This window comes from Mus musculus, chromosome 5, assembly GCF_000001635.26.
Source record: "Mus musculus strain C57BL/6J chromosome 5, GRCm38.p6 C57BL/6J".
Classification (NCBI taxonomy): domain Eukaryota; kingdom Metazoa; phylum Chordata; class Mammalia; order Rodentia; family Muridae; genus Mus; species Mus musculus.
In genome coordinates this window covers 95,226,254-95,245,622 of record NC_000071.6, presented here as the reverse complement: position 1 = coordinate 95,245,622, position 19,369 = coordinate 95,226,254, and the positions used below count along the sequence as shown (strand labels likewise).

Here is a 19,369-nt window from a genome sequence, read left to right as displayed (position 1 = left end):
ACACCAGTCAGAATGGCTAACATAAAAATTTCAGGTAACAGCAGATGCTGGCAAGGATGTGGAGAAAGAGGAACACTCCCCCACTGTTGGTGGGATTACAAGCTTGTATAACCACTCTGGAAGTTAGTCTGTTGGTTCCTCAGAAAATTGGACATAGTATTGCCAGAGGAACCCGCAATACCTCTCTTGGTTATATATCTGTTCTGTCCGGCCAGTAGATCACAACATGGGTTCTAGCCTGGAAAGGCATTTTGGAAACCTGGAAGAGAAGAGGGGCTAGGTGGCGAGATAAAGAAATGCAGCTAAGACAGGCATTCTGATCAAAGCTCAATTTTACTATTCCACATGCAATTATAAAACAGGGGAAGGGGGCCTGATTCCCGACAATTAATCTTGGAGTCCAATAGCAGGGTGACCACGTGCAGGGCTCCAAACAGCAAAGAGGCAGGTTCCAGCAGTGGGCATGGCAGAACAATTAAATGGGAAGCTCCACCCCTGAGCAAACAGGTTTCAGGCTGGGGGAGGGGAGACTACATCTCCTCCCTTTTGTTAACAAAAAAAGAAAAAAAAGAAAAAGCTGGCCTAAGGCAAAAAATTTATTTATGCTCCATAGTTTTGCCTGAATTTTAGGGCTAAAGAAAAAAAACCTGTCTCAGTGGGATTCCCTAACTTATTTTATGGTAAACTGTATCTGGCTAAGACTGTCCTTTTTATCCTAGTAAACAACTAACAGAAAAGCCTGGAGCTGTAGGCTCTGACTTTATAATGCTAATTAGTACTGAATAGGTAACTTCCTAGTTGAATTTTAAGTAGGGCGTTGGAACCCTGGCTAAGTTTGGCTGAACAAATTTGAAATACACTTTATTAAGAATAACAGTTAGTTGATATTCCTACGCACTTTTGGATGACAGGAGGGAAACAGGGAGGAGGGGTATGACCGGCTCCATAGTACAAGGCCAATTGGCTTTTTATATTGGGGTGGGAGGCAGTGAAGACAGTACAGTCTCCAACCTCTCTCCCCCCTATTAATTAAGTTAAATAAGGCAACGCTTAACTGAGGTGATCAAAAGATTTTCTCATCCATAGATGAGTGGGCTTTTAACCTTGGCTTGGGTGGACATTGACACGATCCCTCCCGTGGGTGCTGTCACGACCCACACCTGTGGCTCTTGGTATCTTTTGGGGAGGGGAGACAGAGCCGTAGATATTTTTGGTTTATTATATATCAACCTCCTTTTTAAACCGGGTATAACCCACAGGAAAATCAGAAATGGTCAAGCTGGACTTTTCCCTGCAGTAGTTCTCTGCACCATGCGATACCCATACTATATTCATATGATTACGAACTAGTATGCACAGTTCTGAGTACTGTGTAGCTCCTAAAGGAGAATTATCAACCTCAGATTTAGCAAGGCCTAGGCAAGAATTATGTTATTAGTAACACCACGATTTGTGGCTAAAATAGGAGCTGGAAGTCATTTCTCCTCATCCCTGTATTTTCCACAGCCTGAGGAACTAAGGACACCTTGCAGTAAGAGCAAGGGTGAAAAGCCAGGGGTCAGCTAAGGGACTAAACCCATCTATCAAAATAAAAACTAATCTCTATTAATATTAGAAATATCTACTTTTCTAGCCCTCTTGGTAAACCTAATTTTTAACTTAGACTGAAAGCCACGTGCTGGAATGTTGTGGGACTGAAGATAACAGCTGCCACCTGTGCGCTCTAGGGGGCAGGGATGTACATATGTTGATCTGGCTGGAGAATATTGATTAACCTGCTTGAAAAACAAAATCTCGACAGTGAGAAAGTAGGAAAGCAGAAATTCTTTTGGAAAAGTTCAGGTCCTTTATGTAAATGTAAATAGTAAAGCTGAGGTTAATCTCTAGCCTCCTTTTGGGTAGCAGGCCCAGAGAGTAGCAGGAAAACAGCTTTTCTGGGAGCTTTCATTCCCAGCCGAATTTTAAGCACAAGAGGAATTTTAGTCTTCAGAATGATACTTAAGAGAAGAGTCCGAATCTGTGTTCATCTGACGAATTAATCTCTCTGCAGAAGATATTCCAACTAGTAAGAAAGACACATTTTCCACTATGTTCATAGCAGACCTATTTATAATAGCCCGAACTGGAAATAACCCAGATGTCCCTCAACAGAGGAATGGATACAAAAAATGTGGTACATTTACACAATGGACTACTACTCAGCTATTAAAAAGAATGAATTTATGAAATTCCTAGGCAAATGGTTGGACCTGGATGGCATTATCCTGAGTGAAGTAACCCAATCACAAAAGAACTCACATGATATGTACTCACTGATACATGGATATTATCCCAGAAACTTAGAATACCCAAGATATAAGTTACAATTTGCAAAATACATGAAACTCAAGAAGAAGAAAGACCAAAGTGTGGACACTTTGCCCCTTATTAGAATTGGGAACAAAACACCCATGGAAGGAGTTACAGAGACAAAGTTTGGAGCTGAGACAAAAGGATAGACCATCTTGAGACTGCCATATCCAGGGATCCATCCCATAATCAGCCTGCAAAATCTGACACCATTGTATACACTAGCAAGATTTTGTGGAAATGACCCTGATATAGCTGTCTCTTGTGAGACTATGCCGGGCCTAGCAAACACATAAGTGGATGCTCACAGTCAGCTATTGGATGGATTATAGGGCCCCCAATGGAGGAGCCAGAGAAAGTACCCAAGGAGCTAATGGGATTTGCAACACTATAGGTGGAACAACATTATAAACTAACCAGTACACTGGAGCTCTTGACTCTAGCTTCATATGTAGCAAAACATGGTCTAGTCGGCCATCACTGGAAAGAGAGGCCCATTGGACAAACTTTATATGCCCCATTACAGGGGAACGCCAGGTTCAAAAAGTGGGAGTGGATGGTAAGGGGAGTGCGAGAGAGGGTATGGGGGACTTTTGGGATAGCATTGGAAATGTAAATGAGGAAAATACCTAATAAAAAAATAAAAAAAGAAACATAAAGCAAGTGAATGAAAGGTAGATAGAAAAATGGGAGAGACTCACAGGGCTCAATGAGGATGTCACTGTGGGAAATTGCAGGCTAGTATCCAGTTGAGCTGAGGTCTGAACCCCGATGGTCATAATTCACCTTCATGACATGTTAGGCATTCCCTCATGGTCCTGGAACTCTGACCCCTCCCTAAGTTAACGTCCACCACAGCCACCACAAGAGAAGCATGGTCAGTAGTGACATAGACAATGGCCCAAGCTTCTGACCTTCATGCTCAACTCCTACACAGTTACCTAGCAACAGTAAAGACCATAAAAGAGGTGTTCAGCCCACACCTCGCTCTCTCTTACTCTTATGCTCTTACTTCTTACCCTTCATTCTCACCCTCTCTCTCTCCTCTCTTTGTCTTCTCTCCTCTTCTCTCTCCCTCTTTCTCTCCTCTCTCTCTCTCTTGCTTGCTCTCTCTCTCTCCCTCTCTCTCTTTCTCTCTCTCTCTCTGCATTTCTATAATAAAGCTCTTAAACCAGAGAGAGAGTCTCTGCTCCATCAAGATCCACTGTGCACTCTGGTCAGTGTTGGGAACCTCTTCCCTTATTCCTCGCTCTCCTAACCCTGGGGCTACAGGGTGTGGCCTTGGGGTTCTCAGATCAGGGGCTGCCCCTTCTCCATCCCCTGCTAACTGGGACAGAAGCTATGCTCACCCAGGGCCAAGTGGAAAGTGTCCAGCAGCCCTCCAGTGCCTGCGTCCTGCCCAGAGCACAGGAACTCTGGCCAGATATGGGCCCCTTTTCCCTTCCCCCTCCTCCCAGGGCCTTCCCCTGCGCCCCCCGCCCCATTTTTTTGATCCCAACATGTCCCTAGCTGAAATAAGGAACAAAGGAGAGATAGAACCTTAAGAGACTACCCACAGTGCATAGGCATGCCTCTCAGTTGAGCGAAGTAGCCAGTCAACCATCTCGTAATTTTAACCCTGAGCTGGGCAGTGGTGGCACACACCTTTAATCCCAGCACTTGAGAGGCAGAGGCAGGTGGGTTTCTGAGTTCGAAGCCAGCCTAGTCTACAAAGTGAGTTCCAGGACAGCCAGGGCTATACAGAGAAACCCCATCTCTTGAAAAAATGCTCAACATCCTTAATCATCAGGGAATAGCAAATCAAAACAAACCTGAGATGCCACGTCACAACAGTCAGAATGGCTAAGGTAAAAAATTCATGTGACAGTAGATGCTGGAAAGGATGTGGAGAAAGAGGAACACTCCTCCATTGTTGGTGGGATTGTAAACTTGTACAATCACTCTGGAAATCAGTCTGGTGGTTCCTCAGAAAATTGGACATAGTACTATCGGAGGATCCAGTAATACCCCTCCTGGGCATATATCCAGAAGATGTTCCAACTAGCAATAAGAACACATGCTCCACTATGTTCATAGCAGCTTTATTTATAATAGCCAGAAGCTGGAAAGAACCCAGATGTCCCTCAATAGAAGAATGGATACAGAATATGTAGTATATTTACAGATCGGAGTACTTCTCAGCTATTAAAAACAATAAATTTATGAAATTCCTAGTCAAATGGATGGATCTGGAGGGCATCATCCTGAGTGAGGTAACCCAATCACAAATAACTCACGTGATATGTACTCAGTGGTAAGTGGATATTAGCCCAGAAACTTAGAATACCCAAGACACAATTTGTGAAACACATGAAACTCAAGAAGAACAACGACCAAAGTGTGGATACTTTGCCCCTTCTTAGAATTGGGAACAAAACACCCATGGAAGGAGTTATGGAGCTGAGATGAAAGGATGGACCATCCAGTTACTGCCCCATCTGGGGGTCCATCCCATAATCAGACACCAAACGCAGACACTATTGCATACGCCAGCAAGATTTTGCTGAAAGGACCATGATATAGCTGTCTCTTGTGAGGCTATTCCAGTGCCTGACTAACACAGAATTGGATTCTCATAGTCAGCTATTGGATGGAACATAGGGCCACCAATGGAGGAGCTAGAGGAAGTATCCAAGGAGCTGAAGGTGTCTGCAATCCTATAGGTGGAACAACAATATGAACTAACCAGTGCCCCCAGAACTTTTGTCTCTAGCTGCATATGTATCAGAAGATGGCCTAGTTGGCCATCATTGGGAAGAGAGGCCTCTTGGTCTTGAAAACTTTATATGCCCCAGTACAGGGGAAACACCAGTTCCAAGCAGTGGGAGTGTGTGGGTAGGGGAATAGGGGTGGAGGGAGGGTATAGAGGACTTTTAGGATAGTATTTGAAATGTAAATGAAGTAAATACCTAATTTAAAAAAATGGAAAAAAAACCCTCTCTCGAAAAACAAAACAAAACAAAACATAAAAATTTAACCCTGAATTGTTCCTCTCTAAATGAAAAATAGTTACAAAAAAATGGAGCAGAGATTGAAAGAAAGGCCATCCAGAGACTGGGATCTTGGGATCCATTCAAATAGCAGACAGGAAACCCCAACACTGTTGCTGATGCCAAGATATGGCTGTCCTCTGAGGGGCTATGTCAGCATCTGTCTAAGACAATTGCAGACACTCACATCCAGCTAATGGATTGACCTTGGGGACCCTAATGAAGTAGATCTGGAAGGACTAAAGGAGCTGAAAGGGATTGTAACCCCATAGGAAGCAAACAACATCAACTGACTGGACTCCTCAGATTTCCCAGGGACTAAGTCACCAGCCAAAGAGTATACATGAATTGGTCTATGGTTCATGATACATATGTAACAAAGGATTGCTTTATCTTGCATCAATGTGAGAGGAGCCCTTTTTCCTTTGGAGGCTTGTTTCCCCAGTTAAGGGGGATGCTAGTGGGGATGAGATTGGAGTGAGTGGGTAGGGTACACCCTCTTAGAGGTAAAGGGGAAGAGAATGGAAGGGGGTTTGAAGGTGAAAACTGGAAGGGAGAAAATTCCAGCTGCATATGTAGCAGAGGATGGCCTCTGGGGAATCAATGGCAAGGAGGTGGGAGTGGGTGGCTGGGTAGAGGAACACCCTCATAGAAGCAGGGGGAGGGAGGATATGATAGGGTGTTTCCTGGAGGGAGGAAAACTGGGAAAGGGGATGGATAAAATTTGAAATGTAACTAAAGAAAACATCCCCGAAAATGAGAAATTAATATAATATTCAATAAAAAAGGAAAAAAATGGCGAGGAATTATGGGATGAGGAACAATAAGAGCTCAGACCAGCATTAGGATAAGGACTGTACTGTAAATAAAGAATTTAAGGAATATTAAATTTATTAATAAAGAAAAAGAAAAAACGTAAAATAAGAAAAAAACAAAGCAACCAACAAACAAAATCAATAAAACCAAACCAAACAAGCTAACATACAATAAAACAAACAAATACATCCTGTGTTGAGGATCAGTATTGAATTCCCTTAAGCAGGTTGATGACAATGGGTTTCTACAATTTTCAGGCATTCCTGGGTCGCAAAAGCATATCATATCCAAAAAAGAAAACTTTGTTTAAATGATGCAAAGACAAAGGTAAGACACATGAGTAACACGCAAGTTTCATTCTAGCTATTGGGAATGGAAGGAGATCAAAGATGCATGGTCTACAATGTGAGTAAGGGTCTCACAGAAACAAATAAAGACAATTACTTCAGTGAAAGGAAACAGGAGGGCATATGTTAGTCATAATGATCTGATTTCTACCTTACCAAGACTCACATGGTTAACAACATAGAGCATACTTGTCTCAAAAAATTATATGGAGAACACCAATGAAATATACATGCTATCATAGAAATATATTGGTGATGAGGCTAAAACTTTATTTGGAATGAAAGCCAACATCTTCAATGTGTTCTTCTAAAGAGATGGAAATTAAAATTTGGAATTCTATCCTGGAGTCTAAATTTCTCTACTTCAAACTGCATGACTGAAGGGAAAATCATGACATGCCTATTGTAAGCACTGCAGATCGGTCTCTGAGTCTCAGACGAACCAGGCAGCTATCCAGGCTCCAGGTCTCTGAATATCATCTATGTCTCCACTGAAGCCTTTATAAAACTCTCTGCCTACTCCTCCCTGTTGCAGCCATGACTCCAAACACAAACTGGAATTGAATTAGATCTTTAAACTTCACCCTTTAAATTGTATTCATAACATCCATGACACGGATTGATTCAGAGTTCATTGTGAGTATATCTCCATATTGCCCCGCCCCTCAAATATTTCACTTATTAATTAACATCACATCACTTAATTTGTGATATTTTTCCTTCATTTGCTTAATTATTATGTAGTTTTGAGTTTGATATGACAGGTCTGTGTCTTGCTCTGAAGCTATGATTTTATAAATCTAAGTTCTAGCAATCCTCCTGCCTCAGCATCCTTTTTCCTGCTAGTATTACTGTTTTGAATCACTGTACCTAGGTGAATGTTGTTCATATGATTAAATCAGTCTGATTTGCCTCAGAACAGTGTTCAGTCTGTTGCTGATAATAGACATAAAATAATTCATAGATATTACTGTCACTTGATTTGAGAAAAACAATTTTCTAGTAGTCAGGAATATGTTCTGGAGCTCAAGGACTGAATTAGATGCTTTTGCAATAAACTTCAGTAATACCTGCACAAAAGTTAGAGGACGGGGCAAGGCTTGATTCCATTAACATTGTCCCAGGATTCTGGGTGTGTATTCAGTTTGTAAAGAGTTATCCAGCATACAGGAATTCCTCTCTCCAGCACCGCATGCAGCAAACAATATGGCCATGCCTAGAACATCACAATTCAAAAGTTGGAAGCAAGAGGATCAATTCAAGCCCATCCTCAGCCATATTGTTAAGAGAAGGATAGCCTGAGCATTATAATTGGGTCCACTTCTTAACAGAGCCAAACACAGTCAGAAAACGGTAGGTCTGAGAGAGATGCTACTCTTAGCAGAAAGAAAACAGATAATGTGCCAGGAAGGATCAGGCCAGCACGCTTGCTCAAGATGAAATCAGGTGTGGGATCGGTGCTGTGGAGTTAGCTGCCCAATAATGAGCACCTGTTAATCTTCTATTCCCAGCACCTACTTGATGATGTGACTCCAGGTTTTTGAAATCTGAAGCCTACTTCTGACCTTCTTGGGCACTTTCTTGGCATACATGTGGTGCACATTCATATATTCAGGGAAAACACCAAAACAAAGAGAACAAGTCATTAATAAAATAAATCTGTAAGTAGAACAGTGGCAAACCCCTTTAATCTCTCAAATCTGGAGGCAAAGGTAGCCTGGGTTCGATGAGTTTGAGACTAGCCTTATGTAAGTAGATATTTATTAACTAGTGAAACCTATGGAGTAAGCATCTGTTTTAGAATTTAACTAGAGCTGGCTGGGCTGGCACATAATTCTAATCCCAGCTCCCTACAGACAGAAGGAGGTGGACCTTTAGAGCCCAGACCGATCTACAGAAGGAAATGTGAGACGGGGGAACTCTAAAATAGAGAAATACACTCTCAAAAACCAAACCAAACCAAACAACACAAAAATCTAATTTAGCTGGGAGGTGCTACTACAGGCCTTTAATTCCAGCATTTGCGAGGCAGAGGTAGGTGGACCTCTGAGTTTGAGCTAGCCTGGTCTACCAAGTGAGATCTGGGACAGCCAGTCCTGTTAAACAGAATGCCTGTCTCAAAAGTGTAAAAACAAAAAATGAAAATTAAACGTTTTCTAAAAAAAAAAAAACAAAAACTTTAAGAGATCTTAGTAGGCTGTGAGATGGCTCAGTGATCAATGGTACTTCCTACCAAGCCTGAATGCAACAATGGGACCACAGGTGTAAGGAGAGAAAGCACTACAGGTTCTAGTGCTCCCAAGTCTACATGTAAAGTCCTCTGCCAACACACCAACACATTCCTCACACCCAGGTAAAATATGAAGGCCTAGATGGAATTTAAGGCCTAGGTAACTGTTTCCTGACTGCCAAGTATAAGGAAACTTTCTCATATGTTCCTGCTCCCACTAGTAAAATTTCTAATCCCAAAATCAATTACATATTCTGTTATGTACTGTGCCAATAGAAATGGATCATGATAGAAGTCAGTAGATCTGTTTTGTATAGTTACCCACAATAAACTAGAACCCAAACCAACCACCCAACAGCACTTCATGCACTTATGTATAAAATTTATAGTACTTTCCTTTGTAAGCTTGCCCTGGGATGGACCCCAACATATGAGAAGCACTCATACTGATATAAAAAATATTTGGGATAAGATTTCCATTTTGAGTAGTGGCTCAGTTTAGTGTAAGTTCCCAGGACCTTCCTGGCAACTAACATCTTACTTGGCAGATGGAGACACGTACATGTATGTGGGTAACTGACATCCTGGTTGGCAAGTTAAGATATGAAGGTTAGAAAGTCCCATTCTGGAGTCCCATGCTACAGTTCAATACTCCAACCCATGGAGCAGGACAGCTGTATAACAAAGACATGTTCTTTTAGGAATCCTTTAACCCTAAATCTTGATTGGTGAAATATCTCGGCACAGAGTGTTGTGGATTTTGTGCTTGAGAACCCTGTAGGATAGCAGAAAGCTCTGGCTGGCTTTAATGAGTGACACGCCCTGTCATGGGTTCTTGCTCTCCCACAATCCTGAGTGTCACAGCTCTGATATTCAGTGCTTGTACTGTTTTGCCAGGGAAATGTTAGTGGTCCCCCAATGTACACACAGGAGCTGATCTGATAAAACTCACAGCTGGGCCATTATTCTATTCAATCTAGTTTGGCCCCTCCTTCACCCCCAACTAACTTCCATCATGCAGAACTGTTTTAGTGGTGGTTGAGGGCCTAATGTCTATTGGGGCAAGACTCTAATAGTAAGCAGTAAACAGGGAGTACATGTGCAAGCATCTAATTGAAAAGCTACTGTGGCCTTTAACATAATTGGCTGGTACTTGGAGTCATATCACACATAAACCTTCTGTTTCACTCTGCAGTAGTGGTTGTTAGGCAAAGTGTGGGCTTATAACCTGGGGTTCAGGATTTTGGGGGGAATGAACTGGAGACACTGGCCTTGTTGAGGGTGTAACCTGAAAACTCTGTTCTTGTTGGGAATTAGCCTAGAGATGGAAGCTAGACTCAGGTTTTGTTGAGGGCAACTTGGAAACTAATGGAAACTTAGGTCAGGTTCTCTAAAATGGAGTCTGAACTTAAAATATTTGGCCTCTCATCCCCCTTTCTCTTGTGACTAGAAATCTCAATCATGGAACTTTCTGAAGCTTCATGAAATCAGTAATAGGGTTATGTCTTTTTTGGTGTCCCTGGGGCATGGGTAGGGGCCCATCTGTGGGAGATAGGAAAGAGTTTTGAGGCTGAATTCTCCTCCTGCTGGCCAGGGTCTTCTTCAAGTGCAAACAAATGCTTGGTGAATCCGTGCTCCAACTCTGTAGCACAGGGACCCTTTAGGGAAGCTCTGGCAGTGTCTCTTGACCAAGGTACAATCTCTGGGTAAAGTTGGTGGAACTCTAGAGGTGGTCATGTTTTATGGGAAGCATAAAGGTTAAGCCAAACACATTTATGTACCCATTGGACACACTTTAAATTGTGTTACAATTAGCAATCATCTGTTTTTGTAATAATTTCTGTCAGTAAGTGAACTAAACATAAGTTCAAAAGGGGGAAGCCCTATCAGGTACAGGAAGTTCTATACTCTATAAGGATGAAGGGGAGAATTGTCACCCAGTCACCATCAGTCTTTAAGGTTAATTTAGTTAGTGTCTCCTTTGGGGTTCTATTTATCTTCTCTACCTGACCTGATTTCTGGTGTCTATAAGCACATGAAATTTCCAGTCAATCCCCAGAATATTAGCTAATCTCTAACTTACCTAGGACACAAATGTAGGTCCATTATCTGACCCTATAAACTTAAAAAATATATATCTTGGAAGAATTTCTTTGTTACCATCTGTATAGTTTCATGTTAATTGGGAAAGTCTCAATCTATCCTGGTAAGATATCTATAAATATCAGCAAATGTTTGTACCCGGATTTATTTGGTTTTATTTCTGTAGAGTCCATTCCCTGATAGACTCTTGGCTTGGTGATGTGATATTGAGTATCAGGGTCTTTCTCATTGTCAACCACATTAGTTAATTGACAGGCCTCATAGTTCTTAACAATGTCAGCTGGTTTCAAATTGGCATCCTCTATCATTAATTATGACACTGAGACATGGGCCAGTTTTGGCCTAGATCACATCTTCTGATTGGTCAGAGTGTGTGGGATCTCCTGGGTCTAGTGAAATCAAGGACATGAGAAGTCCAAATTCTAGGGCCATCCACTGGGCTGACTTCTTTCCCACTGGTTGGAATCTAGTCATTGACAGTGAATGATGGCCAGCTTTTTAGGCTCCTATAGAAGCCTTAGTATGAAGAGGATATCCTCTATATTTTTGATAATCCTTCCTGGGTTGGTGAGTAGGCCTCTTTCTTATAAATAGGCCTACAGAAATGAGCAGTAGCAAAGGCACCCTGGCCGTCTGGGTCTCTTGTCTTTTCTCAACTCTAAAGCATTGGTCAGAGTTGCTAGTTCAAACTTCTGGGCTGAAATTCCTGCCAGGAGTGGCTCTTTCCATATGATCTTGGTGTCTGAGACAACTGCTGTTCCAGCATACCTCTGTTTATCTTGAATGAGGCTGTTGCCATTGGTGAACAATGCCATCACTGCATCCATCTGAGCAGTCATGCAGAGGCCCAACCACTGTGGTAAGGATCAGGCAACAGGCTAGCTGAAAAGTTATCCAGGGGCGCTCAAGAAAAGAGGCTGGTAAGGAGTCATTCTGGCATCTTCTTTAACCAGGAGGTTGTTTCTGTACTGATGTGTAAACAGGGCAGGTTCCAGCTTCTGCCAGTTGGTGACACATTAGCCATTGGCTAATAGAGGGCCTGAATTTTGAATATGTATCCCCAGTTCTAGGGAGCTAACCTGTAGCTGACAGGGTAAATCCATTTTAGTGGAGGATTAATAGTCCAAACTTGTCAAGGTCTCTAAGAGGTCCTGGATTTTTGATTACTTCTGTTGTCACAAGAAAGTCATTTATACAGATGAAGAAACTTTATCTTCAGCCTTTAGAAGACAAAATGTTGAAACTTATTAATTATCAACAAAAAGCTAGTGGCTTTTCCTTTGACTTAAAGTTTACCCTGGGCTTACGGAGGGGGCGCTTTTGATCTTTAGGGCCTCCTTGCCTTCTTTTTCTCAGGCTATTTGTTTTTGGCATCTCTTATGGTCTTCTGGTAAAAGCTAGAGTGATTGCTGTCTTGGCTTCTAATAATTTAGGGTACATGGATGTATATTGTTGAAATGCTTCTATGACCCTCTCTAAAAGTCTTTTACTGTCTAATATCATACACTGTGGCCAAATTTGGGGTCCATTTGTGGCTGCATTGAGACCTTCCAGTAGAGCCTATGGTAGACCAAGAGCCTCTCCCTTCCTTCAATGGTGTTAAAAAATCTCAATCTGGGCAAATAAGGGGAAAGCAAGCACACTGTGGGAGGCTCCACTGTGGGGCCAGGAAGCTGGTTTCTGGCCCCGTCTGTGGTGGAGGGAACCTGTATTATACACCCTGTAGAATATGATAGAGGTAATCTGTCTCATATTAATACGTCAATCAAAGTAAAAAAAACAAATCAGTCACTTTGTCAAAGTCACCTGTCAAAGTCACCAGTCAAAGTTATCTCATCAAAGTCAGTCATTTTGTATCAAAAACCACAAATACAACACACAAAACCACAAAAACTTCACTGTCTACAGGGCAGTAATAATAATGACCAGAACTTAATACTTTTGAAAAACACCTCTTTATAACACCACAAACACAAATCCAATCGTCTCTCCTTATTAGGTAGGAAGGAAATATAACCAGAAGCAATGCACATTCACAAGAAAGAAACAGATTGGTGGGGATTTGAGCCCATGCCCACCCAAACCTAGGCTCAGAATGGTTCCTGGCCCTGCACCCAGATACATCTTTCCTCACCATAACAAACCACAAAAACAAATTCAAGGCCTTGTACCCAGAAGGATGTTACACCATTTATAGTCAGTGAACAAAGGAACCAGAAACAAAAATCAATCAAACTAGAAATAAATAAATAAATAAAATAGAGTCTGTAGTAACAAGAATGAACCAGAAGATGGCACTCACAGAGAGGGATGTGCTGCCACTCAATTGTGAACAGTCAGCCAGCACAAAAACCAAAACCACGAGGGAAGTGGAAAACCCGGGCCTGACCTGGGGCACAAGCCCCTTCCGCTCCACTCGAGCCCCGAGGTACCTTGCCAGTGGAGTCTCGCCCAACACCCGCAAGGGCCCACACAGGATTCCCCACGGGATCCTAAGACCTCTAGTGAGAGGAACACAACTCCTGCCAGGAATCCGGTTCGAACATCAGGTATCTGGGTACCTTCCCTGCAAGAAGAGAGCTTGCCTGCAGAGAATACTCTGCCCAATGAAACTAAGGAGAGTACTACCCTCCCAGGTCTGCTTATAGAGGCTAACAGAGTCACCTGAAGAACAAGCTCTTAACAGAGACAACTATAAGAGCTAGCTTCAGAGATTACCAGATGATGAAAGGCAAACGTAAGAATCCTACTAACAGAAATCAAGACCACTCACCATCATCAGAACGCAGCAATCCCACCCCACCTAGTCCTGGGCACCCCAACACAACCAAAAATCTAGACCCAGATTTAAAAACATTTCTCATGATGATGATAGAGGACATCAAGAAGGACTTTCATAAGTCACTTAAAGAATCACAGGAGAGCACTGCTAAAGAGTTATAGGCCCTTAAAGAAAAGCAGGAAAACACAACCAAACAGGTAGAAGTCCTTAAAGAAAAACAGGAAAACACATCCAAACAGGTGATGGAAATGAACAAAACCGTACTAGAACTAAAAAGGGAAGTAGACACAATAAAGTAAACCCAAAGCGAGGCAACTCTGGAGATAGAAACCCTAGGAAAGAGATCTGGAACCATAGATGCGAGCATCAGCAACAGAATACAAGAAATGGAAGAGAGAATCTCAGGTGCAGAAGATTCCATAGAGAACATCGACACAACAGTCAAAGAAAATACAAAATGCAAAAGGATCCTAACTCAAAACATCCAGGAAATCCAGGACACAATGATAAGACCAAACCTACGGATATTAGGAATTGATGAGAATGAAGATTTTCAACTTAAAGGGCCAGCTAATATCTTCAACAAAATAATTGAAGAAAACTTCCCAAACATAAAAAAGAGATGCCCATGATCATACAAGAAGCCTACAGAACTCCAAATAGACTGGACCAGAAAAGAAATTCCTCCCGACACATAATAATCAGAACAACAAATGCACTAAATAAAGATAGAATATTAAAAGCAGTAAGGGAGAAAGGTCAAGTAACATATAAAGGAAGGCCTATCAGAATTACACCAGACTTTTCACCAGAGACTATGAAAGCCAGAAGAGCCTGGACAGATGTTATACAGACACTAAGAGAACACAAATGCCAGCCCAGGCTAATATACCCGGCCAAACTCTTAATTACCATAGATGGAGAAACCAAAGTATTCCACGACAAAACCAAATTCACACAATATCTTTCCACGAATCCAGCCCTTCAAAGAATAATAACAGAAAAGAAGCAATACAAGGACAGAAATCACGCCCTAGAACAAACAAGAAAGTAATCCCTCAACAAACCAAAAAGAAGACAGCCACAAGAACAGAATGCCAACTCTAACAACAAAAATAATAGGAAGCAACAATTACTTTTCCTTAATATCTCTTAATATCAATGGACTCAATTCCCGAATAAAGAGACATAGACTAACAGACTGGCTACACAAACAGGACCCAACATTCTGCTGCTTACCGGAAACCCATCTCAGGAAAAAAGACAGACACTACCTCAGAGTGAAAGGCTGGAAAACAATTTTCCAAGCAAATGGTCTGAAGAAACAGGCTGGCGTAGCCATTCTAATATCGGATAAAATCGACTTCCAACCCAAAGTTATCAAAAAAGACAAAGAGGGACACTTCATACTCATCAAAGGTAAAATCCTCCAAGAGGAACTCTCAATTCTGAATATCTACGCTCCAAATGCAAGGGCAGCCACATTCATTAAACACACTTTAGTAAAGCTCAAAGCACACATTGCACCTCACACAATAATAGTGGGAGACTTCAACACACCACTTTCATCAATGGACAGATCGTGGAAACAGAAACTAAACAGGGACACAGTGAAACTAACAGAAGTTATGAAACAAATGGACCTGACAGATATCTACAGAACATTTTATCCTAAAACAAAAGGATATACCTTATTCTCAGCACCTCATGGGACCTTCTCCAAAATTGACCATATAATTGGTCAAAAAACAGGCCTCAACAGATACAAAAATATTGAAATTGTCCCATGTGTCCTATCAGACCACCATGGCCTAAGACTGATCTTCAATAACAACATTAATAATGGAAAGCCAACATTCACATGGAAACTGAACAACACTCTTCTCAATGATACCTTGGTCAAGGAAGGAATAAAGAAAGAAATTAAAGACTTTTTAGAGTTTAATGAAAATGAAGCCACAACGTACCCAAACCTATGGGACACAATGAAAGCATTTCTAAGAGGGAAACTCATAGCTGTGAGTGCCTCCAAGAAGAAACGGGAGAGAGCACATACTAGCAGCTTGACAATACATCTAAAAGCTCTAGAAAAAAAGGAAGCAAATTCACCCAAGAGGAGTAGACGGCAGGAAATAATCAAACTCAGGGGTGAAATCAACCAAGTGGAAAAAAGAACTATTCAAAGAAGTAACCAAATGAGGAGTTGGTTCTTTGAGAAAATCAACAAGATAGATAAACCCTTAGCTAGACTCACTAAAGGGCACAGGGACAAAAATCCTAATTAACAAAATCAGAACTGAAAAGGGAGACATAACAACAGATCCTGAAGAAATCCAAAACACCATCAGATCCTTCTACAAAAGGCTATACTCAACAAAACTGGAAAACCTGGACGAAATGGACAAATTTCTGGACAGATACCAGGTACCAAAGTTTAATCAGGATCAAGTTGACCTTCTAAACAGTCCCATATCCCCTAAAGAAATAGAAGCAGTCATTAAGTCTCCCAGCCAAAAAAGGCCCAGGACCAGACAGGTTTAGTGCAGAGTTCTATCAGACCTTCAAAGAAGATCTAATTCCAGTTCTGCACAAACTATTTCACAAGATAGAAGTAGAAGGTACTCTACCCAACTCATTTTATGAAGCCACTATGACTCTGATACCTAAACCACAGAAAGATCGAACAAATATAGAGAACTTCAGACCAATTTCTCTTATGAATATCGATGCAAAAATCCTTAATAAAATTCTTGCTAACCGAATCCAAGAACACATTAAAACAATCATCCATCCTGACCAAGTAGATTTTATTCCAGGGATGCAGGGATGGTTTAATATACGAAAATCCATCAATGTAATCCATTATATAAACAAACTCAAAGACAAAAACCACATGATCATCTCGTTAGATGCAGAAAAAGCATTTGACAAGATCCAACACCCATTCATGATAAAAGTTCTGGAAAGATCAGGAAGTCAAGGCCCATACCTAAACATAATAAAAGCAATCTACAGCAAACCAGAAGCCAACATCAAAGTAAATGGAGAGAAGCTGGAAGCAATCCCACTAAAATCAGGGACTAGACAAGGCTGCCCACTCTCTCCCTACTTTTTCAACATAATACTTGAAGTATTAACCGGAGCAATTCCACAACAAAAGGAGATCAAGGGGATACAAATTGGGAAAGAGGAAGTCAAAATATCACTTTTTGCAGATGATATGATAGTATATATAAGTGACCCTAAAAATTCCACCAGAGAACTCCTAAATCTGATAAACAGCTTCGGTGAAGTAGCTGGCTATAAAATAAACTCAAACAATTCAATGGCCTTTCTCTATACAAAGAATAAACAGGCTGAGAAAGAAATTAGGGAAACAACACACTTCTCAATAGTCACAAATAATATAAAATATCTTGGCATGACTCTAACTAAGGAAGTGAAAGATCTGTATGATAAAAACTTCAAGTCTCTGAAGAAAGAAATTAAAGAAGATCTCAGAAGATGGAAAGATCTCCCATGCTCATGGATTGGCAGGATCAACATTGTAAAAATGGCTATCCTGCCAAAAGCAATCTACAGATTCAATGCAATCCCCATCAAAATTCCAACTCAATTCTTCAAGAATTAGAAGGAGCAATTTGCAAATTCATCTGGAATAACAAAAAACCTAGGATAGCAAAAACTCTTCTCAAGGATAAAAGAACCTCTGGTGGAATCACCATGCCTGACCTAAAGCTTTACTACAGAGCATTGTGATAAAAACTGCATGGTACTAGTATAGAGACAGACAAGTAGACCAATGCAATAGAATTGAAGACCCAGAAATGAACCCACACACCTATGGTCACTTGATCTTCAACAAGGGAGCTAAAACCATCCAGTGGAAGAAAGACAGCATTTTCAACAATTGGTGCTGGCACAACTGGTTGTTATCATGTAGAAGAATGCAAATCAATCCATACTTATCTCCTTGTACTAAGGTCAAATCTAATTGGATCAAGGAACTTCACATAAAACCAGAGACACTGAAACTTATAGAGGAGAAAGTGGGGAAAAGCCTTGAAGATATGGGCACATGGGAAAAATTCCTGAACAGAACAGCAATGGCTTGTGCTGTAAGATCAAGAATTGACAAATGTGACCTAATGAAACTCCAAAGTTTCTGCAAGGCAAAAGACACCATCAATAAGACAAAAAGGCCACCAACAGATTGGGAAAGGATCTTTACCTATCCTAAATCAGATAGGGGACTAATATCCAACATATATAAAGAACTCAAGAAGGTGGACTTCAGAAAATCAAATAACCCCATTAAAAAATGGGGCTTAGAACTGAAAAAAAAATTCTCACCTGAGGAATACCGAATGGCAGAGAAGCACCTGAAAAAATGTTCAACATCCTTAATCGTCAGGGAAATGCAAATCAAAACAACCCTGAGATTCCACCTCACACCAGTCAGAATGGCTAAGATCAAAAATTCAGGTGACAGCAGATGCTGGCGTGGATGTGGAGATAGAGGAACACTCCTCCATTGTTGTGGGATTGCAGGCTTGTACAACCACTCTGGAAATCAGTCTGGCGGTTCCTCAGAAAATTGGACATAGTACTACCAGAGGATCCAGCAATACCTCTCTTGGGTATATAACCAGAAGATGCCCCAACTGGTAAGAAGGACACATGTTCCACTATGTTCATAGCAGCCTTATTTATAATAGCCAGAAGCTGGAAAGAACCCAGATGCCCCTCAAAAGAGGAATGGATACAGAAAATGTGGTACATCTACACAATGGGGTACTACTCAGCTATTAAAAAGAATGAATTTATGAAATTCCTAGGCAAATGGATGGACCTGGAGGGCATCATCCTGAGTGAGGTAACACATTCACAAAGGAACTCACACAATATGTACTCACTGATAAGTGGATATTAGCCCAAAACCTAGGATACCCAAGATATAAGATACAATTTCCTAAACACAGGAAACTCAAGAAAAATGAAGACTGAAGTGTGGACACTATGCCCCTTCTTAGAAGTGGGAACAAACACCCTTGGAAGGAGTTACAGAGACAAAGTTTGGAGCTGAGATGAAAGGATGGACCATATAGAGACTGCCATATCCAGGGATCCACCCCATAATCAGCATCCAAATGCTGACACCATTGCATACACTAGCAAGATTTTATCAAAAGGACCCAGATGTAGCTGTCTCTTGTGAGACTATGCCGGGGCCTAGCAAACACAGAAGTGGATGCTCACAGTCACCTAATGGATGGATCACAGGGCTCCCAATGGAGGAGCTAGAGAAAGTACCCAAGGAGCTAAAGGGATCTGCAACCCTATAGGTGGAACAACATTATGAACTAACCAGTACCCCAGATTTCTTGACTCTAGCTGCATATGTATCAAAAGATGGCCTAGTCGGCCATCACTGGAAAGAGAGGCCCATTGGACACGCAAACTTTATATGCCCCAGTACAGGGGAACTCCAGGGCCAAAAAGGGGGAGTGGGTGGGTGGGGGGAGTTGGTGTGGGTGGCTATGGGGGACTTTTGGTATAGCATTGGAAATGTAAATGAGCTAAATACCTAATAAAAAATGGGAAAAAAAGAAAATATCTAATTAAAAAAAAGAAAAAATAAATTAAAAAAGGTAAAAGAAAACAAAACAACATAAAATGTGGGGCAGTGGACTGTGTTTAACATGTACATTAA

General features: G+C 41.3%; 1 protein-coding gene across 1 annotated transcript in view; it reads right to left on the bottom strand.

Annotated features, from left to right (window-relative positions):
- The window catches only part of Gm6468 (predicted gene 6468), a 40,895-nt gene extending 37,673 nt beyond the window's left edge, over nucleotides 1-3,222 (bottom strand). Inside the window, exon 1 of the mRNA NM_001378727.1 lies at nucleotides 3,051-3,222. The gene's annotated coding sequence lies outside the window, so the exon portion shown is untranslated. The remainder of the gene's footprint in view (nucleotides 1-3,050) is intronic.
- Between the last annotated feature and the right edge of the window lie 16,147 nt (nucleotides 3,223-19,369).